The following is a 13,463-nucleotide window of genomic DNA, read 5'->3' on the forward strand; positions in this document are numbered from 1 at the left end:
GAGATTCCCGCTTTAATTTCACGTCCTTTAATTAGTGCGGGATTATAATGTGTAGTACAAGTCGCTCTGTGCTGATCCTGTTAATGCATCAGAGCAGCAGATTAACCCCTCAGTGTGGTCCGTCAGACGGAGGAAACCAGTAAATATGGAACGTTTTGAACACTCAACAGCAACGTCTCTGTCCAGAAATCCTGACCTGGTTGAGTGAAATAGTTTCATGAAGGAACTGTTTTATTTCTAACAAACTACACTTGCAAACTGTGCAGAGAGAAGACGTCTCAGCAGATATCTCCAGCATCTGGACATAAACATCACTATACTGTATGAACAAGAAAATGTACTTCAGCTATCCCTTTAAGTACACCAATGGGCCATTTATAAACCCATGTGTGTTATTCCATGAGTAATTGTCTTCTGACAGATTATGGATAAAAAAAATTGGACTGAAAATACCAACATAAGACATGCATAATGACCAAGATTCTAGTGACTGCCATCATTTGTAAATGAAAGGGTTGTAAATTCATTATGCATTAGCCTCAGTTCATTATTTTACCACCTGCAGCTGAGTCACTGTAGATCTGCTGGCGTCATGATTTCATCATCACGTTTCTTTTAAGCTGAATTAAAACCCAATCCTCCTGGAGTTTAACATCAAGAGCTTCTCCAAAATGCTTGACCTGAATAGATAAAAGCTTAACGAGCGTCTGAGCGTAACTGAAAATAATAAAAGACATTGTGGGATTTAAAATTAAACACAGCTGCATTTAAAGAAGAGAATCAGCAGGGGGTAAAGGGAACAGCAGAAGAGGACAGACAGGAAGTAAACACTAACAGGAAGAGCAGAAGAGGACAGACAGGAAGTAAACACTAAAGGGAACAGCAGAAGAAGAAGGCAGACAGGAAGTAAACACTAAAGGGAACAGCAGCAGAAGAAGGCAGACAGGAAGTAAACACTAAAGGGAACAGCAGAAGAAGAAGGCAGACAGGAAGTAAACACTAAAGGGAACAGCAGAAGAAGAAGGCAGACAGGAAGTAAACACTAAAGGGAACAGCAGAAGAAGACGGACAGGAAGTAAACACTAACAGGAACACGGGCTCTGGCTCTGGCGGTGTTTGAAGGGTGCTTAATGGAAAACGTAATCAGACTCGGGCAGCTCCTGAATCCTCCCAGCAGAGGTTTGAAGAAGCCTTTGAGGAACCACAAAGGCTCTAATGTCACAGGCATGTTTCTGTGCTTTGAAGCCACATTATTCCACACTGCTGTTATTCTGCAGAGCTGAAAACATCACACGATATCTCCCCCTCTCTCTGGGTTCAAAGCACCGCTGCATTTGGCATTTCAGTTTCCATGGTGACTGAAGCCCTGGCAGACTAAAATATATCTGAAAAACATTTTTGGTCCATTATCCTCCCTCCGTTCCTCCCTCTCCGCCGTGCAATCATCTTGCGGGCTCGCTCACTACGCGGGGAGTCAAAATGCTAATTAGTGATTCTTCAGCTGCTGTCTTTGATTTTCTGCAGCGATATCAAGATCTGTGCATCTTTATACGTAGCATTACTACTTTACAGTGACTGATGTGTGTTCCTGTTGATGTTTGGCAAGCGCTTTGATGATCACAATACCCTTGTTGAACTCCTTTGTCGTCATTTCTTAAAATGAAAGAGCATCAGTGGCAGTTTTTCGCCCTAAACGCTGCAGGCTGGAGTCGCAAATCTGCACAGAGATGAAAGCTTTCTGCCTCTCACAGAAAAGTGTCTGCAATAAGCAGAAAAGGCATCATGATGGGCTGAGGCTGTGCTGCAGAGATGCACCAACAACGATAGAGGACAACAACGTCAACAAGAGCAGACGTAAAGTTCAGAGGAACAAAACTGCAGCATATTCTTAATTATTGATATTAAAGCTGCATGTTGAGCAAAATGTGTCCATTTCAGCAAAGCTACATAAACTGTGAAGTAGTAAAAGATGGCATCAAATGTCTTGATGGATACCTTGTTCACTCACTGATCTACGGAGGCCGACGCGCACTACAACAACCCAGAACATGTCCATCAGGAGAAACACGCTGCAGCTTCAGAAATGATGCAATTATAAAAACACCAATGTGCAAAAACATCTTCCCCACCCTGAGGAAACATGCACAGCGTTTATTAAAAGCATGGCATCAACAAAACCCTGCAAACAGCTCAAGTTTGTGCCACGTCTTTTTAAACAAGTCTGCCGTTTCTTTAAATTAAAGAGACTTTCACTGACAATCGGTTAAAAAAACTTCAACTTGAAACTATGAGACTATTTTGCATGCACACATCGTACAGCAGCTCCTGGAACATGTTGCACAGCCTTAGTGTGTATCCCCCCCCCCCCCCCCCTTCCACAGAGGCATGCTCAGGGCTGTTTTGGAGCCTGATGGCTAACCAGTGTTTAGCGTTTCCACCAAGATCGAAAATGTGCTATCGGAAAGCCACCATAGACCATATCACCGGAGAGGTACGCAGCTTCTGTTCCAAATACCGTAACTTTTGCTGAGAGGGATTTGTGCGCTGGCATTGCTAGGAAAGCAGCGAGGCAATGACGTGGCGCTCATCGGCTTCAGTTGGTGGAAAAGCAAATTGCTCCGGCACAGAGCTCCAACAGAACTCCTCCTGACAGAAAAGGTGTGATAGGGTTGAATTTGAACTTTAACAGAAATAAAGCATCTGAATAAGATCTCCTCTGATCTCTGCAGCATGTCGTCTCAGGAGAAGCCGTGACGCTTCACAGAGAGCTGCTTCTCCCAAGGTCGTTCAACGAGTAGCAGAGGAGGAGCAGAGCCTCAGAGCGCGGGGAGTCTGGGAGCGTCGTGACGGCGGGAGGCTTTTAAACCGAGGCCCTGCTTTATTTGCAGAGCTGTTGTTCATGCGTCCTCAGCTCCGGGGTGTACTTCACACTGTAAGTGAAACTTGTTGCTTCCAGTGGGAATACATCAATCTGCTTTCTCAACATTTGCTTTAGAAACTTTTAAAGGAGTTTTCAGAGCTCCAGAGGCTCCGGCAGCTCAGGACGGGATGGTGCTATCGACTTCCTGTCCCCCCGCTCACCAGATTGGATCTGCCCTGACAGATTTATCATGCAGCATCTATTTGTTCTCAGCTGTCTGCGGCATTGATTAGCTTCAAACTGATTGTTTGAACACCAGTTCTGTCCCTGGCCACAGTCTCACAGCACACAGTAGTTAGAGTCGGATCTGTCACCAGGACAACATCACTTCATTGCTGTAGGCTTTATAAGTTAAGTAGCACGGAGCGTCACGGAGCGTCACGGATCAACACCCTCAAACCCACTGTCGTTGGAGGACTTAAAGGGGAATTCTAAATATGAGAGGGAAAGAAGCACATTTCTATCCAAAGGGACTTACAACTCATGAAGAAGCAAACTCAGAACAACAGTCTGGAGGGAACACAGGGATTTTAGCCTTTGCAGACCATTTACATGCACTCAAACACCACAGGAGAGGGAACACCCCATCCCATATGGTCTAACGGTTAGGATTCCTGGTTCTCACCCAGGCGGCCCGGGTTCGACTCTCGGTATGGGAACTACACTTTTGGCGGTGGTGGCGAAGTCCATAGGGGCTTGGCCTGGGAACTGGAAGGTCACCAGTTCAAGTCCCCGAAAGACCAAGTGCCACCGTGGTGTCCCTGAGCAAGACACTGGTTACCTACACTGCTCCCCGGGCGCCGTACATAATGGCAGCCCACTGCTCCTAACACTAGGATGGGTCAAATGCAGAGACCGCATTTCGTTGTCCTAGTACTTGTACTCTGTGCAATGACAATAAAGTTGAATCTTTCTTTCAATCTTTCAAAAGCAGAATGAAGGTAGTCTTCTGCAGTCTGAGCTTCAGCTGAAGACCATGAAGCAGCTTCTCTTTTGGCCGCAGAGCTCTTGAGTCTGAACAGAGACGAGATATATTTAGATTTCAGACTCAGTGACTCATGTTTCTGGGGGAAGACATTATCTCTGACGTCTAATGCAAAGAAGCGACCAAAGAAACCTGCTCAGTAGTGACGTGAGCACGAGGGTTTGGAAGCTGCCTGAGAATCATCCAGTTTTCATTTCTTCAGCTTTGGTGAAAAGTATCATTTAGACAAAGTTGTACTACTTGAGTATTTCCATGTTATGCTACAAACACTTCATTTCAGATGGAAATATTGCACTTCTTACACACGGACAGTATGTAACACGAGGGACTTTGTATATTAAACACATGATATGAAGTGGACATTTATCCATATAGGGAGGAGTTCAGTTATATAAAGGATAATGTTAGAATAAATTCTGCCAAAATATCAATAATACGCATTTCTACTTGATTATTTTGTATTCTGGACTTCTAGTTCTAATGGAGTATTTATAGACTGTAGTATTTCTGATTAAGTTAAGGATGGAAGTCACAGGGGAAAATACTCCTCCAGAAACCAGTAAAACATAATGAAAACAAAGGGCTTTTTCTCTTGTAATAAGATCACATATCTGCCAAGAGAACAAGAGACAATCAGCTTGGTAAGACTTATTGAAATGAGATGGAATATTGAGATGAATCAGATTTTTTAATCAGCCGGGGAAACTTTCGACTGCAATCAGGAAAATCTAAAGTTTGGTTATTTCCAGATAAAAAACGTTTCATCTGAGATGCAACTCAAAGTCAGATGTCCTAAACAATATAATGAAGAGGCGTTTTCACTAAGGGCCACATACAGAAAACCATGCGTGAGGCTGGGCCCCTCACTACAGGCGAGGTGTATCGCCTCATAAGTTATAAGTTATCAAAATCGATCAAATGTAGGCGGACTATGCGTCATACATGGATATGCTTTAAGAAACATCACAGCTCTCCGTAGGGTTTTATTCATTTGGTTAGAATAAGTGTTTACCGCTCATTCCTTAAACAACAGCCTGAGATTTCTTATAATAAGGGGAATTATGAGGGGAATATTTCAAGCTTGTTATGCAAATAAGTTCTTGAGCTTTTTTTATAAACTAAGATTTGTTCGTATTTCTCTTTTACTTTGACTGACCGAATTCATTTCATAAGTCGGCTTAATAACACATGACTGCTTAATATCGGTTTACATATACAGTATATAACATAAGACAGGCAGGAGTTTCCGTATTTCATTTAACTTTTAGAATTTTCTGAGGGCCAATTCAAAATGGACCACAGGCCGCATTTGGCCCCGGGCCGCAGTTTGGACCCCCCTGGTCTAAATCAAAGAGCCTATGTCTCCCCGCAGTGTTACTCCTTAGGGTATTAAGTATCATCTCAAGAGTAAAGACATTCTGACGAGAAATTAGACAAACACACTTGGCATGACTGAGTTTTTGTAGTGCTCTTCTTACATCAATGCATACTCTGCATACTTTAGTGGTGCAGTTTAGTCCACATCTTAACCAATACAGGCTGAGGAGGGTCCCAGCGGATAGACTACATGTGTATTTCCAAAACCAAACATCCAGTTGGTAACAAATTGTAGAAGACCACATGTTGCAGTGAACTAGATGTTTAGCACATAACAAAATACCCAGAATGCACGGTGGAAAAAGCTTTTCGGTGCCCTTTCAGAGTATAAACACAGCTGCTGCTCGTGAGGTTAACTAGGTAGGTGTTCCAATAAACAGCATCCATAATTATTATTATAATAATACAAAACTGTCTGACTGCTTATTATCTTTGCACCAGCTGCTGCAGGCTTTATTTGAAAAGAGACTAAACTTACTTTCTAATTTGATGCATTACAACAGAAAACACAGACATTTTAGCCTCTGCAGACCATTTACATGCACTAAGACCTATAACACAGTACAGGGAAGGCAAAGGGAAAACCTCTTTGAATCCCGCAGCCCTATATTACACTGCACCGCTTTGATCTGGAATAAATAAAGTGTTTTTGTTCGCAGAGTTTCCTCTTTTTGAATCGTTTTTTAAAAAGTGACACAGCTGGCTTTATCTGCTATTTAAAGAGACCTATTTCAGGCCGGTACCAGATACCAGTATTCTTTATCTGGGGCATTCTATTGTTGTGTGAAGCCCTCGGGGGGAGTCAGCGTGACGCCTGTTAGCAGCAACACTTGTTCTTTTTCTCAGAGGAGGCGATCGCTCAGCGTTTCCTCAGCTATCAATACGCTGCTAATCTGTTCCAATATCACCAGAGCTGCAGGCCATCCATCTGACTGAACAGGGGATGTTAGAGTGGGAACGTGTGTGTGTGTGTGTGTGTGTGCAGCATAAGATACCACAGTCGGTGAAACACAAGAGGGATAAAGACAGAGAGTCTGCAATGAAATGGATATTGGGTGGACACGAGTCATGGTAATGAAGTTTCCATTTGAAGTTGTTTATAAAAGACGGAAACAAGAGCTGAATTATCGGAGCAGCAGTCCTCTCTGGGTGTTGCAGTGCATGAAACCAAACGCCTTTTTCACTGCAGTGCAACACTCAGTAAAAGGATGCTAGCATAGCGTTAGCCTCACCAAAAGCATTAGATAGAAGATAGATAGAATCAGAGGATGAAACCCTCTTTATTTGTCACATGCACACAGCAGAGCACACACAGTGAAATTGGTCCTCTGCATTTAACCCATCCTAGTACTGGGAGCAGTGGGCAGCTATCGTACAGCGCCCGGGAAGCAATGGGGAGGGGGGATTGGAGGTGTCCGGTGCCTTGCTCAAGGGCACCACAGCAGGGCCCAGGAGGTGAACTGGGACCTCTCCAAGTAGCAGTCCACCTTCCATATTTTCAAGTCTGTTCGGGGACTTGAACCGGCGACCCTACGATTCCATGATTCCCAGTCCAAGCCCCTACTGACTGAGCCACTGCTGGACCTTGAGTTGTCAAACACGTTTTTCAGGGATTATGAGGATTTCTCTAGATACAAGTCAGGATTTTGATAGAAACACATGTGAAAACATCATGGTAATGGTAATGTCTTTCAGGGTTTTGTCTAAATCTGGTTACAGTGGAGCTTAAGCGGCATTCACACCTAATAGTCCGCTACCAGTTTCCTCGATGACGGGGCTCTGAAGAGTTCAAAGAGGTTTTTTATCACCGTGAATTAATGAATGATTTCAGAATGAATGAAAGCCACAACTTGCTAACTTATCCTCCAGTAACCAGAACAGGAAATGAAGTGTAGATGCTACGCTTCCCTATGTTCCCCTGCTCCAAAGTCCACTAGCAAGTGGTCCGAGACCACCTCAGACTGCGTTAACACCAACCCAAATGAATCGCCCCAAGGGCTGAAACGCTCCAGGGTTCAACCGGACTAAACAAGGCTGGTGTGAACGCGACCTTAGTGGCTGCAGGATTCTAAAACAAGACCGGTCCACCAATGCTGTTCAGAGTCCAAAGGGGAAAACTGAATATACTTTGTAGAGTCTGAGAGACATGGAGAGAGGGAGTCATGCAGGAGAGTCTCTCGGGAAAAGAAGTGCTGAAGAACAGCTAGTCGTTACGGAAGCAGAGTGGGATATATCGCTGAGTCATGGTGTCTCAGACAGGTGGAAACATGAGTGGGTTTGAGACGCCGCTGAAGTTTGGACCTGAAGAGACTCTCGAACCACATCATCTGGTCTGAGTGGATAGAAATAGCAGCTGCAAGGGATTCTGGGACATTCATGCAGAAGGTGTGATGTTTGAAGCGGGACAGATAAGCTATAACTGAAGCACACAGTCTCTACCTTCTGTCAATAAGCAGAGATGTAACGAGACACGGAGACCACTTAACGACAGATTAAGAGACCTCATTGTTTCCTTTTCCTCAAATATTTAGCTTTCAAAACGCAGACAGTGCACCTGAAACACAAGTGAGTCAGTAAGGTATAACTGAAGTAAATATAGCAAATGCACCAGTACTATCAGCTCCCAGTAGTACTATCAGCTCCCAGTAGTACTATCAGCTCCCAGTAGTACTATCAGCTCCCAGTAGGACTATCAGCTCCCAGTAGTACTATCAGCTCCCAGTAGTACTATCAGCTCCCAGGAGTACTATCAGCTCCCAGTAGCACTATCAGCTCCCAGTAGTACTATCAGCTCCCAGTAGTACTATCAGCTCCCAGTAGTACTATCAGCTCCCAGTAGGACAAGTCTTTGCTGTGCAGTGGTGTCCCCTGGTCTCCAGCTGTGTGCGTCTCTCTTTAGTGTCCCCTGGTCTCCAGCTGTGTGCGTCTCTCTTTAGTGTCCCCTGGTCTCCAGCTGTGTGCGTCTCTCTTTAGTGTCCCCTGGTCTCCAGCTGTGTGCGTCTCTCTTTAGTGTCCCCTGGTCTCCAGCTGTGTGCGTCTCTTTACTGTCCCCTGGTCTCCAGCTGTGTGCGTCTCTCTTTAGTGTCCCCTGGTCTCCAGTTGTGTATGTCTCTCTTTAGTGTCCCCTGGTCTCCAGCTGTGTGCGTCTCTTTAGTGTCCCCTGGTCTCCAGCTGTGTGCGTCTCTCTTTAGTGTCCCCTGGTCTCCAGCTGTGTGCTTCTCTCTTTAGTGTCCCCTGGTCTCCAGCTGTGTGCGTCTCTCTTTAGTGTCCCCTGGTCTCCAGCTGTGTGCTTCTCTCTGTAGTGTCCCCTGGTCTCCAGCTGTGTGCGTCTCTCTTTAGTGTCCCCTGGTCTCCAGCTGTGTGCGTCTCTCTTAGTGTCCCCTGGTCTCCAGCTGTGTGCTTCTCTCTGTAGTGTCCCCTGGTCTCCAGCTGTGTGCGTCTCTCTTTAGTGTCCCCTGGTCTCCAGCTGTGTGCTTCTCTCTGTAGTGTCCCCTGGTCTCCAGCTGTGTGCGTCTCTCTGTAGTGTCCCCTGGTCTCCAGCTGTGTGTGGAGTTGTTTACGTTACGTTTATTGAAATTGCAGCGGGTTTCTCCTAATGGAAATGCTTTGGGGTGTTTCTATCGTCTTTGTGCTGTATTTCTGCCTCTCTCGTTCGCTTTCCCTCTCCTATATCTACATCATCCTCTCGATTTGTATCCACCCTCGGCCTGCCGTTCCCTGTGTTCTTTGTTGTAGCTTTAACTCTCTCTCTCTATATATATATATATACTGTATATATATATTTCCCCTGCTGTTTGTCTCCTCTCCATCTATAAATCAGTCGTGTCCTCGTGGAAACCTTGGCTCTGTTTCCTCCAGAGTCCAAATCTGCTTACCTCGACTCTCTGTTTCCCAGGCCTCCCTCGAGCCCCTTCAGGCTTCCCACTGTTCATCTGCCGTCTCCAGACATTGATTCATTCATCCTGAAGCTACCTTTCGGATCAGTCAGTGTAATAAATATACCTGAGAGAAAGTTTCCACTGCTCGGATATGTTAGGAACTTTTCTCTTTGTACGACGGCTTCAAAGAAAGGCTGACTGGACAGGATTCAGAGGAGGATATCTGCCCTCTCCGCTGTCATCAAAACGCCATCAAAATTCAGCCCTGAGACATCGTTAAAACTCCTTCTGAGACCGGATCAGCACTCCGGACACTTTCTGTTCGCTCTGCTCTCACAGATGTAATTAACCAAGGTCAATCGCCACCGACTAATTACTACACTTGGCTCAAACTGCAGGAACTGGAAGGCTTTTCAAAGACTGAGCTGAACTCCTGCCACCGGCCTCGGGTCATCCAGAGATATTTTTATCCCCGGAAAGTTCAAGAGGTTTCACAGGTACATCAGAACTGCGATTACTAGGTCTAACATGATGTGCAATACTTGGGCAGATCAGAGGAACCTTGGCTATTACAGAACATAAAAGATGCCGCGTTTGTCCTCCACACAAATGAGGGCTGGATTAGCCGTGCTGTTTCCATCAACAAGAGAGAAAAACTTAGATTTAGTGTTCCAATTTTCTTGGCAAAATGGATGGATTATACACCTCTTTGGACTGTATAAAACACAGGCTTCTATCGTCACCGTCCTGGCAGTGAAGACTCTGCCTGACCACACGTGGCAACGGGAGTTTGTTTTATTTAAAGGGTGCACAGTAGAGGTCTATACCGGTCCACCTGAGTACTAGGACGGCTGATCTCTGGTCAGTTTACATCACGACAGAGCAAAGCTGGTTCTGAACACGCAAGAGAGGAATCCCTAGATGTCATTCACCAGTTTTTCTTGGGAATGAGAATGGATTATACACCCAACTAGACTGTAGAAAAGAAGCTTCGAACATACCCGTCTTGGCAGCGATTACTCAACATAACTCCAGGAAGGATTGGAAGAATCTGTTTAACATGATGTACAATACAAGAGTATACGAGATACAACAAAACTGCAAAGCTGGATCTTAACAAGTCATGATACTTCCGTGCATTGAACATATTTTCTAGGGAAGGAGGACAGATGATACACCTCCTCAGACTGTATGAAACATGGACGTGGTTCTTGAAGAGCCGTCGGGAATCTCCGACTGTCGCTATCTTGTTCGTGACGACTCAGGAGCCTCTAGTCAGGAGTTTAGATATATTTAAAAGGGTGCATAATAGAGGTTTGAAGAGTCCACGTAAACCCTAGAACCGGGAGTGCTGGGCCTGTTTAACATTATGTGGAGGGTAGATAAACCAATCAAGATACAACTCAACTGATTCCAAAGAAGACAGCCACTTTTAATCCCATACGGACAGGATTAGCCGTCCTCTTTCAATCTGCCAAAACTGGAAAATCCTGGAAGTATTTCTACCAACTCCCCAGGCCAGGAGGACAGATGATGTGTGCCCGAGCCAAACACTGATCAAACACTGCTTCTGGAGAGCTATTGTGAAGCTCAAATAGTGTCTGTCAGCCGTCACCGGGGGGCTGGGTAGGCCGGGGCGGGCCGGGGTCCAACACTTATTGGATACACATGAGTTTCATTTTCCAGGTACACTCCCCAGTCTGTTTTGGTTTGGGGACACCCAGTAGAAGACGGTGTAATTCTGTTGCATTAGGTGTTACGGTTTTCTGTAAAGCACTTGGATTTTAGCGTTTGCAGACCATTAACATGCACTACGACCTAAAGAACACAGGAGAGGGAACACCCCAGGAAGCAGAATATACCCTCTTTAATTGGCTCTCAATTAAGGCAAACACCCCATAATGATGTTCTCTGGTGAGCGTGCACAGAGGAATCTGAAGGACCCTCCGGCAGCACACGGGAAATATTTTGGTTGGAGAGCGTGTTTTTTTTAGATAGGTTGCCTAGCAACTGAGATTCTTTGTTGTACACGGCTGTGTCATCGCACACACACACACACACACACACACACACACACACACACACACACACACACAGTCAGCATAAGGGCTTGGTGGTGGGGGGGGGCAGAGGGTTACAGCTCCATGTGTTATTTAAATATAAGGACCCTTCCTTTCTACCCCCCCCCCCCCTCAAAAAACACAAAGAGCGAGCAATCCATCCCATCGGGGTTACCGTGGCAACGAGTCGCATGGTTACCCTTGGTTACCGCCTCAACTGGTCCAGATGCCAGTGGGGAGCTTAAAGGTTGGTGGGGGGGGCGGGGGGTGTGAGGTTAGAGGATGAAAAGGTTTTTTCTGTTCACAGGTAGAGACGCCGAGAGATGACAGAGGGTGGGAGGAGAGGGAACATATTCAAACCAGTGGGAAACACAAGTTCTTCACTGGGAGTGAAACAGGAAGCGTTCATGAAGGAGCGGAAGAATGTCTTCTGCACGAATCGAGTAGAGTGACTTGGAAATACTCCAGTACAGTACCTGAATCTGAAGTCTTAATGGGTTTATTGAGTCACCAGTAGGTTACTGGTTTGATCCCAGCCCCTGCAGTCAACATGTGGATGTGTCTTTGGGCAAGATACTGAACCCTGAGGTGGCCAACGGTGTGTGAGTGTGTGTGTGTCAGCGTTGCATGAATGAGGGGTGGATGACTCGGAGTATGTGAAGCTTTGAGGGGTCGAGGAGACCTGATGAGGAGTTTCAGAAGTACAGAACATTTACCATTTACCCCTTGAGTTACGGAGGAAGCAAAAGACTAACCGTGGAAAACGTGAGGCTTGTCTTTGTCCCAGAATCCACTCCATTTCATCACTACACTTCATATTGTATTTCCCACTGCTGTACTGTTACTGAAAGCGGAGTGATGGCGTTGCAGTCGAGAATTAGTCCTTTGCTGTGAGATCCTGAGCTGGTCCTCGTGTGTTTGTTTCCCCTCCTTAATGATCCTGCAGCTTGTGTCTCAGCGTGACGGATGTTATTTCTCCGCTCCATTTCTCCACCAATATCCCTCTTATCCATTAAATTAGCTGCTTCCAGTACATCTCTTTAACAGGCGTCTCTTTCTGTGCACCGAGGCTCGCTGGTCCCGGACAGGAGTAAAGGTGAAGCATCACAGGCGGCAGTTTGGTTTTGAGCGGCTCTTTATATCAGCTTCTACAGACCTGTGTGTGCCATTAAAAAAGCAATTAAGTGCTAACAGGTGGCCATGCAGAGTCAGCTATTATACACTCTTAGAGCCTCATTATTAAGCTCATATATACTCGTTTCATTCATGCAATAAAATGCAAGACAGAAGACGTAATGTCACTGAAGCTGTGAGACGTTCAAAGTCTGAATGTGTGAGCATAGGTTCCTCTATGGGTTTGTGACAAAACTGGAAATAAAAGTGAAATTTTGGGAAAAAGGTCTACATCTTGTTCAGGTTGATATCGTTTCTGTCTCTCCTGGGACATGTCTCCATGCTTTCATGTTCAAAAAGCTCTTTATTTTTCTCATACTGCCCTGCACCTCTCACCCTCTGTCTGAAACCAGAGCCCAGTCTGCTCTGATTGGTCAGCTGGCCGAGTGAAAAGCAGAATAGGGCCTCTTTAACGGTGCAAATCTAAGCCTCTGACACTGACTCTTGGCTAAAGGAGCATATTTGATTGTCTTTTATCAAGAAGCTTTAATTTGACATCGCGGTTCAGCAGCAGGGCGGGGTCACATGGACGCCTTTTCATTAAGAGGGGGGGGGGGGGCAGGAGAGAGACGTGCAGAGGAGAGGTTTGCAGGAAGGAAGCAGAAGGATTTAGTTTATCTGTGATGGCTTCTGACAGAAACTGTAAGAAAGAGGCAAAGAGAGGAGAGAGGAGAGGGGGGGGTTTAAAGAGACGGCAGAGAAATGGAGGAGGAAAAGCAAACAGGGGGGGGGGCTGAGAAATCTGACAGCAGAGGAAGAGAGAAACCTTTATTAGAAACACATTTCCCTGTTTCATAACCGCTATAATATGATATATTCTGCCTGGTCTCTTTCCATGATCACCTGTTGTCTCTGAACCTTCAGCTGCAGGTCATAACGCTTCGACAGGTCATCAGAACAACACCCTTTCTCTCATTCAAAGCACTACAGTATTCAGTAAGTGGTTCGTAAAACCCTCTATAAAAGCACTACGTCCTGCTTGATGTTTCACAATAAAAGCCCTGCAGCTCAATGAACAGCAGCACTGTTCATCTCCAGTTCACTTCATCTTTCCTTCAAAATAAAACCAC

At 45.5% G+C, this 13,463-nt stretch overlaps 1 protein-coding gene and 1 non-coding gene across 2 annotated transcripts in view; one reads left to right on the plus strand and one right to left on the minus strand.

Annotated features, from left to right (window-relative positions):
* kcnq3 (potassium voltage-gated channel, KQT-like subfamily, member 3) overlaps window positions 1-13,463 on the minus strand; it is a 75,854-nt gene that overhangs the window by 45,978 nt on the left and 16,413 nt on the right.
* Window positions 3,508-3,579, plus strand: trnae-cuc (transfer RNA glutamic acid (anticodon CUC)). Its single transcript has one exon. It is a non-coding gene; the product is annotated as a tRNA-Glu (tRNA).

This window comes from Eleginops maclovinus, chromosome 6 (assembly GCF_036324505.1).
Source record: "Eleginops maclovinus isolate JMC-PN-2008 ecotype Puerto Natales chromosome 6, JC_Emac_rtc_rv5, whole genome shotgun sequence".
NCBI classification, from domain to species: Eukaryota; Metazoa; Chordata; class Actinopteri; order Perciformes; family Eleginopidae; genus Eleginops; species Eleginops maclovinus.